The sequence below is a fragment of the Dioscorea cayenensis genome, unplaced genomic scaffold, assembly GCF_009730915.1.
Source record: "Dioscorea cayenensis subsp. rotundata cultivar TDr96_F1 unplaced genomic scaffold, TDr96_F1_v2_PseudoChromosome.rev07_lg8_w22 25.fasta BLBR01000436.1, whole genome shotgun sequence".
NCBI lineage: Eukaryota > Viridiplantae > Streptophyta > Magnoliopsida > Dioscoreales > Dioscoreaceae > Dioscorea > Dioscorea cayenensis.
The window spans coordinates 1-13,348 of record NW_024086827.1 but is presented as its reverse complement, the minus strand read 5'-3'; the positions used below and the strand labels follow the sequence as shown (position 1 = coordinate 13,348).

The window sequence follows — 13,348 nt, the reverse complement described above, 5'->3', positions numbered from 1 at the left end:
TCAATTTTCTAAATTATATAAATGAAGAGAGTAATATTGATAGTCCCAAGAAAAATATATGGTCCAAGAGGGATAGTTTAGTAATTTGGTTAATTTTTATGTTAAATTTTAAAAAATTTAATAATATCCTTAATTCTTGTGCAACATCCCGGGATGTTGCACAAGAATTAAAGATAACATTAAATTATCTAAACTTTAATATAAAAAATAAATAAATGACTAAACTATCCTTCTCTTGAAATTATATGTTTCTCTTGAGACTATAAATATGACTCTCTTCATTTATATAACTTAGGAAATTGAAGATGGGTAAAATTGAAAAAAATATTAAATATTGGCTTGATATTGTAAAATAACAATTATTTTAAAATATTTTTTTTAAAATGATATGTATTTTGAAATGGATGGAGTATATTTTAAAATAGAAGGAGTAATATTTATGAGAGGGAGCATACATTATGTTGGTTTGAAATTATCACAACACATGCTTTTTCTTTTTTCCCATCAGTGTCTCTCCCCTTCCAAAAAAAATAAAATAAAAATAAAATTAAAAATAAATTAATTAATTAATAAGTGGAATATTAAAAGAATCTTTTGGAAGCTGGTATGGCAGAATTTTTATTTTAATTAACAAAGTTTAACGTTTTTTTTTAAATATTGTTTCATTTAACTTTTTTAAATTCGATTAAGTTACTTAATTATAAAAGTATTTTTACATTAACATATCTAAGAAGAAACAGAACTTATTAAAGAAAAAAATAGTTGAAAAAGGTTGTTTTACCAAATTAAAAAAAAAATTATCACAACCCAATCCAAATTGAGTAATGCTATATAAAGCAAAATTCTTGTCTAAAATGTTTGCATGACTAACGTATATCCTATTCTCTCTCTCCTAATTAGCCACCTTCAAAAAACAACAAAGAAAATATCACCAGTTCCTCTTTCTAGAGAGATGACCACCTAACTCATCGCCGACGAACCGCATCATTGACGCTGATGCTGACACCAACGATGACGCCCTTCATGGTGTCCAAACCTCTCCTCTTCTGCGCTATCCAAGTCCTGCCAATGTCGACGCCCTTCGTTGTTAACGAACTTCTTTTGTTCGGCGCCATCCAAGTCCATCGCTAGTGCTCCACCAAGTTCGTTGCTTGCTGGTTGCCATCACTACCACCACAGACGCCGACGAACCTCTCCACACATACTGTCACTCCATCATCTCATGTAGTTGAATCTCACCATGCCGTTGTAAGCTTCTGGCCTTTGGCTCTCCTAATCACCCTCACAATCACCTTGGTGAATTCTTATTCCATGAAAGCTTTAGATTTTCTTAGATCTATCTCAATTGATTTGAGTCTTTTTAATTTCTTCAGATAGCTAGGTCTTGCATTACTAGAATCAAGTGGTGAACTAATAAAGCCTGAGCCTTGTGATTAGGCTCTGGAGATTAGCTTGCGGGCTAGGCTGGGTAATGCTTCAATGCTTGCAGTTGAATCAGAATCATTCTCATGTGATGCTCTCTCATCCTTTGATGAAGAAATGAAGGTTGTTATAGAGGATGAGAAGAATACTGGCAAATGGGAAAGCAGTTGGAAGAATAAAGGAGTTCTTGGCGCCAAGTATCGTGATATTTTTGCTGAATTAGCAACACTAGGGATTTGCATATTGTTAATTCAGTAATTTGATTATTAGTGAGTAAAATGATGTAATTAGAAAACAAGGAGTTTGTTAGGCAATCAATTAAAGGGACAGAGAGAATTATTGCACGCGAGTTGTTTGTTACAATGGCAAAGAGGTAATCAGTTGGAGAGAATTTTGCTTGCTTTTTGCTGAACTTCATTCATGGCAATGATTGATTGATTTATTTATTCATTTATTTATTTTTCCTGAAATGACGAGTTGCTTGATTTGCAGGTTATATGACCATCATTTGCTTGTGAATTTAATATGATTAATGAACATTTTTTCTTGATGATACATTCCAAACTCGCTCAAACTTCCTTCACAAAAAACTCCACAAGCACAGATAAAAAGAAATCAAGTTAGTGAGTTGTTCTATGATTGATCTAGTAAAATAGTAGTCATGTTTTATCTAAAGTGCTCCTATGAGTGTGTGAAAACTTTCAACCTCATCCTCCACACCATAGATTACCCAGGGGTCTATTCACCCCACACTCTGATAACTGGCATTAGAAATGCTAAAGACACCCACAACAGTCAGCTAAGAGTCCCTTAGTTCCTAAATAAAACTCTAGCCTTCAAATAACTCTACAACAAGTTCCAGGAGATAAGTAAAGATATTTTAATTTATTTTATGCGTATATTTTTTTTTTCTGAGTCCGACTAACATAAATCACACAAAAAATATTTCAGGAGGATGCACATGCTGATTAGGCACAAGAGCCACCCAACTTACTCAATTACATGTCTGCATAGATGCATTCGTGCTATATGAGCAGAGGAATACTGTCATAGGCTTCTTTTTCTTCTCTTTTTCTTAATACACACTGTATCTCATGTCTCATGGTATAAATACCTGCTATAGTACTTCACTTAAGGCTAAATAAAAACAATAGAGGAACCAAAAGCTCTTGAATGAAAATTATGTTTAGAATTTAACAAACTAATGCCAATAACAAAGTGATGGGGTTGGTAGGAGTGTATAACATAGAAGTTTTTGTGACAATACATGAAGGTGCACTAGAGATAAAATAAGACTTCCATGAAAGCATAAGTATAGATACAACTCACATCTATCATTCTTTCAAGCTAGAAAGTTCTAAACTACCATTATAGCTATCACAGGTAAATCAAGCATGCAAACAAGCAAAATACCCCATCTCCATAGCTAGAGTTGTACATTTCCCTCAATGTACATAAGTCATCTATACAAGGTAAAAAAATATCAAATAAGCATAAGGAGATGGAGTAAATAAACTTCCCCATTTTTGGTGAGCATTGAACAAGACGCATATGAATATGTTGCGAGTTTGATCTAAACAGGGTGATGAAAGTGAAGCTCCTATCATTATAGTCCTATAAAGATCGAGAAGCATATCACAACTCAAGACTCCTAAATATAAAGAAGCAAGCTGACAAGAATCAATATAGATAGAGTTTAGCAGGGGCTGAACCCTTGCTAACTACAGAGTATAAAACATCAAACATAACACAAAATATGACAAAGTACTAAAAACAATCAACCAAAAACATCACAAAAACAACTCATGCGTGTTGTGTGTCTAGTGGGAGCGTTGGTGCTACAAATATGGTGGCGACAAATGTGGTGCCAATAGAGGAAAAAGACCTGCGAATGAAGGCTAAAACCTACGCCATATCTTGCTCGACTCTGCGTTGGTATACAATAATCTCCCTCTGCGCCTGCTCAAGAACCCCAAACGGACGCTGGGTCTCTGCCTGCAACTCTTGGAGCCTGATCTCAAGTTGCTCTGCCCTCACATCTAGCTCAAACTCAGACTCTATCCCTATCTCTATCTCATGCTCATGTGCTGGTTCAGCCTCGTGCTTTCTCATCCCCTAAAGCTGCATTAGACGATAAGTGTTATCCCTCCCCTCAACTATCCTAATAGAAGATAAAGTAGACATCCCAAGAGGAGTGGTGCTACCAACGATGTGTATTCCTCGAGTATGGTCTATTAATCCCATGGCTCTAATCAATCGTGTGATATATGGTCCGGTAAAGATGGTCCCGAGGCGCACGTACTATCCCTAATGAGAGATAATGTCAGCGGAGAGGTGCCCCACATGGATTAGGTATCGTGTGAAGATATTGTAGAGCATGAGATGATCGGTGCGTGATATAACCCTTGTAGAGTCTGACCAACCCCCAACCACTCTTGTCAGTAGAGCGTGAATGTAGCGATGGGTAGGGTTAGTCATCTGGGTTTCCTTCCTCTTCCTAGAATTGGCGATGGTGGCCCAATATCTTTTCGGTGAAGTGTGAGACGGGAAATCCACGGGTAAGGAATGAAAGTCGGGTGACTGAGTGTCGGCATCGGTGTAGAGTCCCAAGTAAGCACCCAAATCTATGTGATCGATCTTGTACCACTTCTTAAAAGCTTGAAATGATAGTGAGCTTGCATGTCGGACAAAGTTGAAATGCCTAACCACCTCGATTGTGCTTAAGACTTCCTAAGTGAGCTAGCGGTAGGTAGGTTCTTTGATATCGAACACCTTATTACAACCATCATGTGATATGTGTTTAAATATCTATATATCCATGACCAATGCCTTTAAGACATCCTAATCTATGTAAGACCGTGCCGAATGATTTTTGTGCCAAAAATGTGTAACGTGTCTTGTGTTCATCATTCTTGAAGCGTAGTTCGATGGTAGGAGGTACGTCATCCCTCCTTGCTCTCTTGGAGGCCATACACTTCATCAGCATCGCTACAAGACAAGAATCAAGTGATCAAACTAATATTAAAAGAAACAAAATGATCATGGAGAATGAAAAATTTCAATAATTGGTACAGTAATTCCCGAAAAAATTTTACAAGGGTTTCCTCTATTCATGGAGAATAAAAATTTCTACAAGGTTTAAAATTCCCTCAAAAACCCACCAAAATGATAAACATTCATTCCCCAGCAAGAATACCATCTATTCATCAAGAGAAAATGAGGGGAAAGAAGAAGAAAGAACCATTCCCAAAACTTAGTGTTCAGAGAGACATACCTTTGAAAGTTGATGAAAATGATGGTGAAACACCCAATAAACATTACAAAACAAGTGTCCAAGATGAGGAAAGTGATCTAGAGCAAGAACTTTGGAAAAAATAGTCAAGAAATGAGTGAAAAACGTGGAGAAATGAGTGAGAAATGAGAGGAAGAAGGATAGGATATATATATATATATATAGAGAGAGAGAGAGAGAGAGAGAGAGAGAGAGAAGAGAAAGAAAGAAAGAAAATGTGGCAAAGTGCCCCTTTAAACGGGATGCCTGACCAATTAGCGGGTAGATTGATGGGCCAAGTAACCCATTAAGCTCTTGGGGAGCATTGACGGCCGCCTTAATGGCCATCAAGGAGGCTATGAAGCTTACTCTAGAGCTTCATGGCCGGCTTGCTAAGCTGAGAAGCACGACAAGACTCTCGCCCAGCCTTCATGGATAAGAATAAGCCATGAAGGACCACGTTGAGCCCTAAAAAGTTCTCAAAACTCCTCAAGACACTCATGCAATCATCAATTAAGTAAAATTGATGAGTGCGTTTCATATTATGTTTATTTACCCTTAATTCATTATTTTAGTCATCCTTTAGCATAATTTTGTGTATATTCGGAGCTATTATGGGTATAGTTGTTCCATGTACATGATTTTGGGGATTCGAAATAATTTGGAGTGAATTCAGGGATGAAACGAGCGAAGAACGAAGACATTTCCTTAGTTCTCAAGCTAAACACGGGCAAAGCACGATCATGCTCTGTCCCACTGATTATCTCTACCTGGAGGAGTGCCAAGCAAAAATTCAAGCAGGAGGGTACTATTAGGCCGAACACGGTCAGGGTACGAGCGTGTTCCTCCCACTGAATATTTCAGGTCTGAGGCATTTTTGTTAAACAGGGGAAGCACTCTATGCTTGCTCCCTGCATAATCGAGCTCAAGTAAAACAGGGTCCACGCACGATCGTGCTCCATCCCACTAGAAAATTCAGGTGAGTGCTTAGCCAATTCACTCAAAAGCCCAACCGAAGAAGCACGGTCGAAGCAGGACCATACTTAGCCCATGTCGTACCCAAAACAGCCCTTTTTGACTCCAAATTCTAGGGTTTCACTCTCATCTTTGTTCGGGGACTCTTCTCTCCATCAGGAGGACTTCGATGAGAGTGAAGATCAGGCTTCACCATACCTTCTAAGGGGATCAAGTACGAGTTGAAGGCATGAGGCAAGTGGGGCATATCGGACCTCAATTAGGAAAACCATCTTGAGAAGGAGGGAGTCATGTCTTCTTCCTTTAGCTCTTTATCTTTCTCTTCCTTGTTGTACTCATCTATGAGGGGCTAACCGTCCATGATACCCTGGGACATGAACTATGATGCTTTGTATGCCTTAACTACTTATTTTTAATGTCTATGGAGTTCTTTTAGATTCATGTGTTTAATCTTGTGTTGCATAACTTGATATGTTGGATTATGCACAGTTGCCTTGGTAAAACTCGATGTATGGATTACCATAGTTGTGATTACTTGTGTGATTGCAAAACTTGATGTGTTTGAAATGCATAGTTACCTTGGCAAAACTTTGTGTACTTGAGAACCATAGATGTAACATTGCTTGTGAGCACACACTTGAACTTTAGAATGTACCTAGTAGGCTTTAGAAGCAAGTTGGCATGCTATAGCTCAAAGGAATTATTTTGGGGCATTGCTCTTTTGTTGCTGAAAACCTTGTTCCTAAGCCTTCCTTTATCTCCACATGTTCTCTCCTTTGTTTATTTGTTTTTATTCTTTTAACTAATCCAATTCTTGTTTAACTAGACATCGGAAGAAGAGTGAGTACTTTAAGTCCAGTGTCTGTGGTTCGACAACCCTACCCTTCACGTGGTATGATAAGTGCTTGTGCATTAGTAATATAAAGTATTCTTTTCTTATATTGAGCATGACTTTTCTCAGATTTTATCACTCATGCATGTGTATTTGTGTTCTTTTATACATGTAGGGTTGTGGAGACAATTGTAGGAGAAATGAACCAAAAGTAGATCGTGGATGCAATTTATTGATGAAGTCTTGGTGTGAACAAACTGAAGACACAAGTTGTGCTCAAAGATATGTGAGTGTGTGCCAACCTCCATTGTGCTCGAGCGAACATACAAATTGGAGGGGCACAAAGGTAATCACACTCATGTGTTCCAACTTGTGCAATTCTAGCAAGAACTTTGTCAATAAGGTTTACATGAAGAAGCGACGCGATCTACCATATGAATGTGTGCCCATTCATGTGGCTTCAATGAAAAGTGTAGATCTGGGAGTATTTTGGCAAAGTACTATAGCAGTTTACTGTAGCAAAATTATTGTAGTAGTTACTGTTCACAGTTCGAAGAAATTTAATTCCTGAAAATTCACACGGGTGTGTGGAAATTCCACACGCCTGTGTGGATGCCTAATTCCAGCCTTATTTAAGCCACAATTTTAGACGCTTTGTAAGATCTTTTTCCCATATTTTCCCTACCTTTGGAGGCATTCGCGGCTAGGGTTTGGAGAGGCTTTGGCTAGGTCTTGGGAGTGGTTCTACGACCCTTAACATCGCTTTTCTTTAGAAGATAGTTACTGGGGGAGCTTTCGTCGGTATCGATTTGGCGATGTGTGCCCTAGGCTTGATGAGGGAACCCTTGGAAAAGACGAGGCTACTCCACAAGACCATCGATACGGACTACAAGTGGGTTTTACTTATGGATTGCATGCTTTTACATTCGATTTCACTATTGATTGTATCTTGCTCCATGGAGAGCTAAACCCCTAGTGGGTACTTGGACTTGTAAAACCAAGAGTGATTTTGTTTCATTAACCTTTTATTATGTTTCTTTAATTGATGTTTTTAATTGAGTTCCAACCTTAAATGCTTGTTGAATTGATTTCCCCCTAGAGTGACATTAGAGTTGAGAATCTATCTTGGTAATTCTTGTGGATGAGTGACACACCACGAGGCTTAGACAATGTTAGGTTGGAGAGGGTCAAGAGGGTGAGCCGAGAAGTAGTGGAACGTCCCCTTTCCCTTCAGATGTGATTTATCCTACCTCCACGTTCCAAGAGTTCTTTGCGGTCATGATAGAAGCAACAGAGTGAAGCGTTGAAGTAATCCTTAATACTGGTGCTTAATTGTGACTATGGGTCTTTTGCCTGGACCAAAGGGTTAAATCTATATTAGGGAATATGGTTTATTACTTAGAATCCCCAAATCTTCATGCAACTATACACAGTGTGAGGCATCAAAAGTTTTCCTTTCCACCGGGGCATAGTGTAATGGGTTAATCATGGTTAACCTTACGTTTGAGACTGTGATGCCTTAGGATTTCGACGACTCATTAGACATCAGTTAGGAGACATAATGATTGGTCTTGCACTTGAAACAATAGTCCTTGGGTGAGCAATGTCTGGGTCCCTCATTTTCTATCAATTGCCTCTCCTACTTTTCTATTGGATCTCTTTCTTCTTTATTTTATTTCTATTTGCATTGATATTGTTCACACCACTCTTGAATCATCTTCACTATAGTTAAATAACAATATATGTATTTTTCAACACTATTCCTTATGAATACAACTACCCACTCACTAGGGTACTTTATTACTTCGACAACCCGTGCATTTGCGGTATGCACACATAAAGGGGTGTGTCAATGTTTTTGGTGCCATTGCTAAGGAATAGGCATTTTGGAAGCATTTTGCACTTTGCTATTTTAGCTATTTATCACTTGTTCTATTTCACACTTTCTTATTCTTCCATCGTTCTAATTATTTTTTCTTTGGTTGCAGCTCTAGGTTATGACCCAAGGAAACCCTTCGATATTAGTTGAAGGAGATCTAGACATTGGATGAATAATTCATCAAAGAGGAAAAGAACCTGTGCAAGAACAGTCAAATCAAGTTGAGATAGAAGGTGACAGGGCCCGATATAGGCTTATTTGTAATGAGTGTGGGGACATCTCGATAACATGGCTAGACCCATAATTCTGGGCAAGTAGTCGAGGACATTCTCGATTACTACTCGAATTTTTGAGCTCAAGCCGAGCTTCATCCAAATGTGACAACGAGTTAGCTTATTTTAATGGTTTGACCGATGAGGATCCAAACAATCACATTGGGAACTTCTTGGAAGTGTGCAACATGATCAAGATTATTGGTGTTATGGACAATACCATCAAGTTCAGGGCCTTCCCATTTTCCTTGAAAGGAATAGCAAAGCAATGGCTACACTCATTACCTAGAGCATCGATCACTAAATGGGAGGAGATGGTGAAAGCTTTTCTTACCCGATATTTCCCTCCCAGAAAATCTGCAAAGCTTAGGAATGAAATATCTTCTTTTGTGCAAATGGAATTGGAATCTCTTTGGAGACATGGGATAGGTTGAAGGAGCTCCTGCGAAAATGTCCTCAGCATGGGTTCCCCGAGTGGATGATCATTCAAGACTTTCTATAGTGGGATGAACCCAACCATAAAGTAGTTACTTGATACTGCAGCAGGAGCTACCTTAGGAAGCAAGACCCCTAGAGAAACCTGACATCTCATCAAAGAAATGGCTTTGAACAGTTATCAGTGGAACACACAGGACATAAAGAAGGTAGCCGGACTTAATGAGATTGATGCAGTCACATCATTAGACAATCGGGGCCCAGGTTTAACTATTGAGCAAGAAGTTAGACACTCTAACTTCTCCTAGAGGAGTGGTAGTGATGAGTTGCACGGGTGTGGGGAGGACATGCGCCATATGATTGCCCTATTTTGATTGGTGGTACCACTTCCGTGGAACAAGTGGATTTTGTAGGTAATGTAATGAGAGGGCAAGGAAATCCATATAGCAACACCTACAACCCGGGGTGAAGGAGCCACCCAAACATTTCTTGGAGTAATCAAGGGCAAAAAGAAGATTATGACACCATCGGGTTTCCAACAACAACAACAAACCCCGAACAAGGGAAATCGAGTTTCAGGGTTGGAGAATCGGATAACCGACTTAGAGAAGGCTTTAACCAAGTTTATTTCATCATCGGATACAAGATTTCAATCGGTTGAAGCCACACTTCGCAACCAAACCTTGTTATTGCACAACTTAGAGAATTAAGTGGGCCAAATTGCGAAGTCACTCTCTGAAAGACCTCAAGGGAGTTTGCCTAGCAACTCGGAGACAAATCTGAGGGAACATGTGAAGGTGATCACTTTGAGAAGTAGTCGTGAAGTTGAGAGTAGGATCCCTAGTGAGAAGACCAATGTTGAGTCACCCGTGGTCGTGGAGGTTAAGGAGATAGCTAACAAAGAAAAAGAGGTGGCACCCCCACCTTACAAGCCAAGAAACCCTTACCCTTCAACGTTGAAGAACGTTTAAAATGATGAAAATATAAGAAGTTCTTGGGTCTATTCAAGTAGTTGCACATCAACATTCCATTTGTTAAGGCATTGTCTCAAATGCCTCGTTATGCAAACTTTCTCAAAGGACCTTTTGACCAATATGAGGAAGTTGGAGGAGAGTGCATCTGTGATCTTAGATGCCTCTTGTTCGACAGTGTTGTAAAAAATATAACGAACAAGAAGAATGACCTTGGAAGCTTTATCATTCCATGCAACATTGGTAATTTGGGTGAAAGAGAAGGCATTGGCGGATTCAGGGGCTAGCATCAATGTAATGCCGTATACTTTCTTTAAGAAGGTAGGCTTGGGAGAGCCTAGGCCCACTCGGATGACACTTGAATTGGTGGACCGAACAGTTAGACTTCCAAGGGGCATCATTGAAGACATACTTATGAAAGTTGACAAGTACATATTTCCTGTAGACTTTAGGTGCTGGATGTTGATGAGGATGCCGAGGTTCCATTGATACTTGGGAGGCCGTTATTGCGCACTTCCAAGGCACTTATTGACATGGACGGTGGGGAGTTAACATTATGAGTTTCTGATGACAAGTTGACATACCGCCTCGCGGAAGCCATGCGACATTCTCTCGACTTTGATGATACCTTGTATTTCCTTTACACTACTAATGAGTTAATTGATTAATACATGTAGGAAATGATGTGTCGGGACAAATATGAGGGGTTGCTAGATCAAGAGGTGGAGAATGAAGAAGTTTTGACACTTGCTCTAGAGGACAAAGTTGCAACCTATCCCGGGGTCATGATGAGGATGATCCGAAAGATGAAGCGAGCAAGGAGATGTCACAAGAAGCACAACAAGGCTAATAGGGATGTGCAAGGAGGGAGTAAGGGTGACGAACCCTTGTGTGGTAACAAGCTCGATATCTCTTCCTCTACCTTAAAACAATTATGTGCATCATGCTTTCAAGTTGTAGGTAAGAGGAAAAAACCTTCATCTATGAGCCCCGGTAAGGTCAGGTACGTTAAGCTTAGTGACATTAAACAAGCGCTTCTTTGCAGGCAACCCAAGTCTTTACTGTTTTTCTAGATTTTAGTTTAGTACTTGCATGAATAAGAACTTGAGTGTTGGTGCCTTGATTTTTTACATGCTATTGCTATATTTTTCTTGTGGATTACTGGTGTTTTAGTGTGTTTAATTGTGATTGGTGTAGTTTATTGGTAGTTTGAGCTTGTTTTCCATGATTATCTAGTGAGTTCCCCACAGTATTTGTAGTCCCTGTATGTGTTTAAGTTGTAATTTTTCTGCAGAGTCTGTAATTTTTTCTAATTCATCCGAAGAAGACACACGGCCGTGTGAAATTTCCACATTGACAAGTTCCCCTTTCTTATATCCCGCAAGTGCACGGGCTTGTCGATGTAATAATCCCGGGTGAGCCGGGTCGAATCCACAGGGAGTAGGGAGTGAAAATACTTAATTCGATTCTTAGCTATGTGGAGTATCAACAATGATAAGTGTGATAATGATTCAATTCTCAACAATTAAAAGCAACAAGTAAGAGAGCAAAAGTAAGGAGGAGGTAAGGCAATCGATAAAGATGGGGTACTCGGATGATGCTTCACCTAGGATAATCGCTTCAAGTGCAAGAACTCTCTATTATGCTTCCTAATCAATGCAATGGTGAGTCGTGGAAATCCTTACATACATAGTCCCAAATCTAAGGTCAACTATGCCTAACTCTATTCATGTCCCGGAGGAGAGATTAAATAACCTCTCAACCTCGCACTCGAATAAAGTTGCAATGAGCTCTAGGGATTCCAAGTGATAAATCACTTCCTAATTATAGACCTAACCCTTTGGTCTAGGCGGAAGGTCCCTAGCCACAATTAAGCCCTAGATACTAAGATCCTCTCAACGCTTCACTCCATTGCACGCGCAACTAGGCCCCAGCGGAGGTTCATCCCTTAGACCACTCACTCTATTATGGCCACAAAGAACTCAAGGAACAGAGCTAGAATCTATCACACCGGAGGGGAAAGGGGACGCTCCTGTACCTCTCGACTCACCCTCTCAACCCTCTCCAACCTAGCTTTGTCTAACGCTCGTGGTGTGTCACTCACTCAGAAGGTTACCAACAAGAACTCTCAACCCTAGTGTCACTCTAGGGGAAATGTTTAAATAATGAAGCATTCAAGGTTGGAACTCACAATAAACATCAATTTATTGAAAGCATAATAAAGAAGTTCAATAAAACGAATACATCCTAGGGTTCACAATCATCTAAGTACCCATTAGGGGTTTAGCTCTCCATGGAGCTTAATACAATCAAAGAAATCGAATGTAAAAGCAATGAATCCATAAAGAAACCCCCTTGATGGTCGTGTCGATGGTCTTGTGGAGAGTCCTCTACTCGTCGTCCAAGGATTCCCTCGTCCGGTATAGGATACGCCTCAACGGAAGCTCCCCTACCAACCTTCTTCCTAAGGAATGACGATGTCGGAGCCGTAGAACCTCTCCAAAACCTTGGCCAATACCCATCAAAAACCTAGCCGAAGCCCTCTCTCAAGTTGGGGAAAAGATGGACAAAAGAATACCAAAATCGGGGCTGAAATCGGCTTTAAATAGGGCTGGAATCGGGCGACTGCACGGGCGTGTATGATGTCACACGCCCCTGTGGAATTTCCACACGCCCGTGTGGATTCTCTGTTTCTCTAATTTCTCGGCCGGGTTGCTACAGTACTTGCTACATCATTTTGCTACATTACATGCTACAGTCTATGCCGGAAATACTCCCGAATTCCATACTTTCATTGGGGTAACGCAAATGGGCACACGTTTACGTCGTGAATCACTTGCCTCTTCAATGATGTGCACATTGGTGGATCTCTTGTTCTTATATGCATAAATCAGAATGTTCGAGTGTGACTGCCTTTGTGCCCCTCCAAATGAATGTGCTCATTCGAATACGAGGAGGTTGGCACAAACTCTAGCATCTCACACCTGACCTATGTCTTCGCGTTTGAACCTTTTACGATCTCCTCCAAAATAGGTGCATTATGATCCACATTGGTCTATTTCCTTCATACTCGGCCTCACAACCCTACCTGCATAAAAGTAACATAAAAACACACATATTAATGTAAAAACCTGAGAAAAGTAATGCTCAACATAAGGAATGAACGCTTTGCATTCATATCGCACAAGCACTTATCACACACTGATGTGTTTTTCCGTTCAGAACTCATCCCGAGAGGACAAAGTGGCGTATGAATGCCCTTTATGAGCAGTGCCCTTTGTGAAAAAAAAC

At 39.9% G+C, this 13,348-nt stretch overlaps 1 non-coding gene across 1 annotated transcript; it reads right to left on the bottom strand.

Moving 5' to 3' along the window:
• Nucleotides 1–9,013: 9,013 nt before the first annotated feature.
• On the bottom strand, nucleotides 9,014–9,119 carry LOC120254410. The gene has a single exon (XR_005534607.1). It is a non-coding gene; the product is annotated as a small nucleolar RNA R71 (small nucleolar RNA).
• Nucleotides 9,120–13,348: the final 4,229 nt, after the last annotated feature.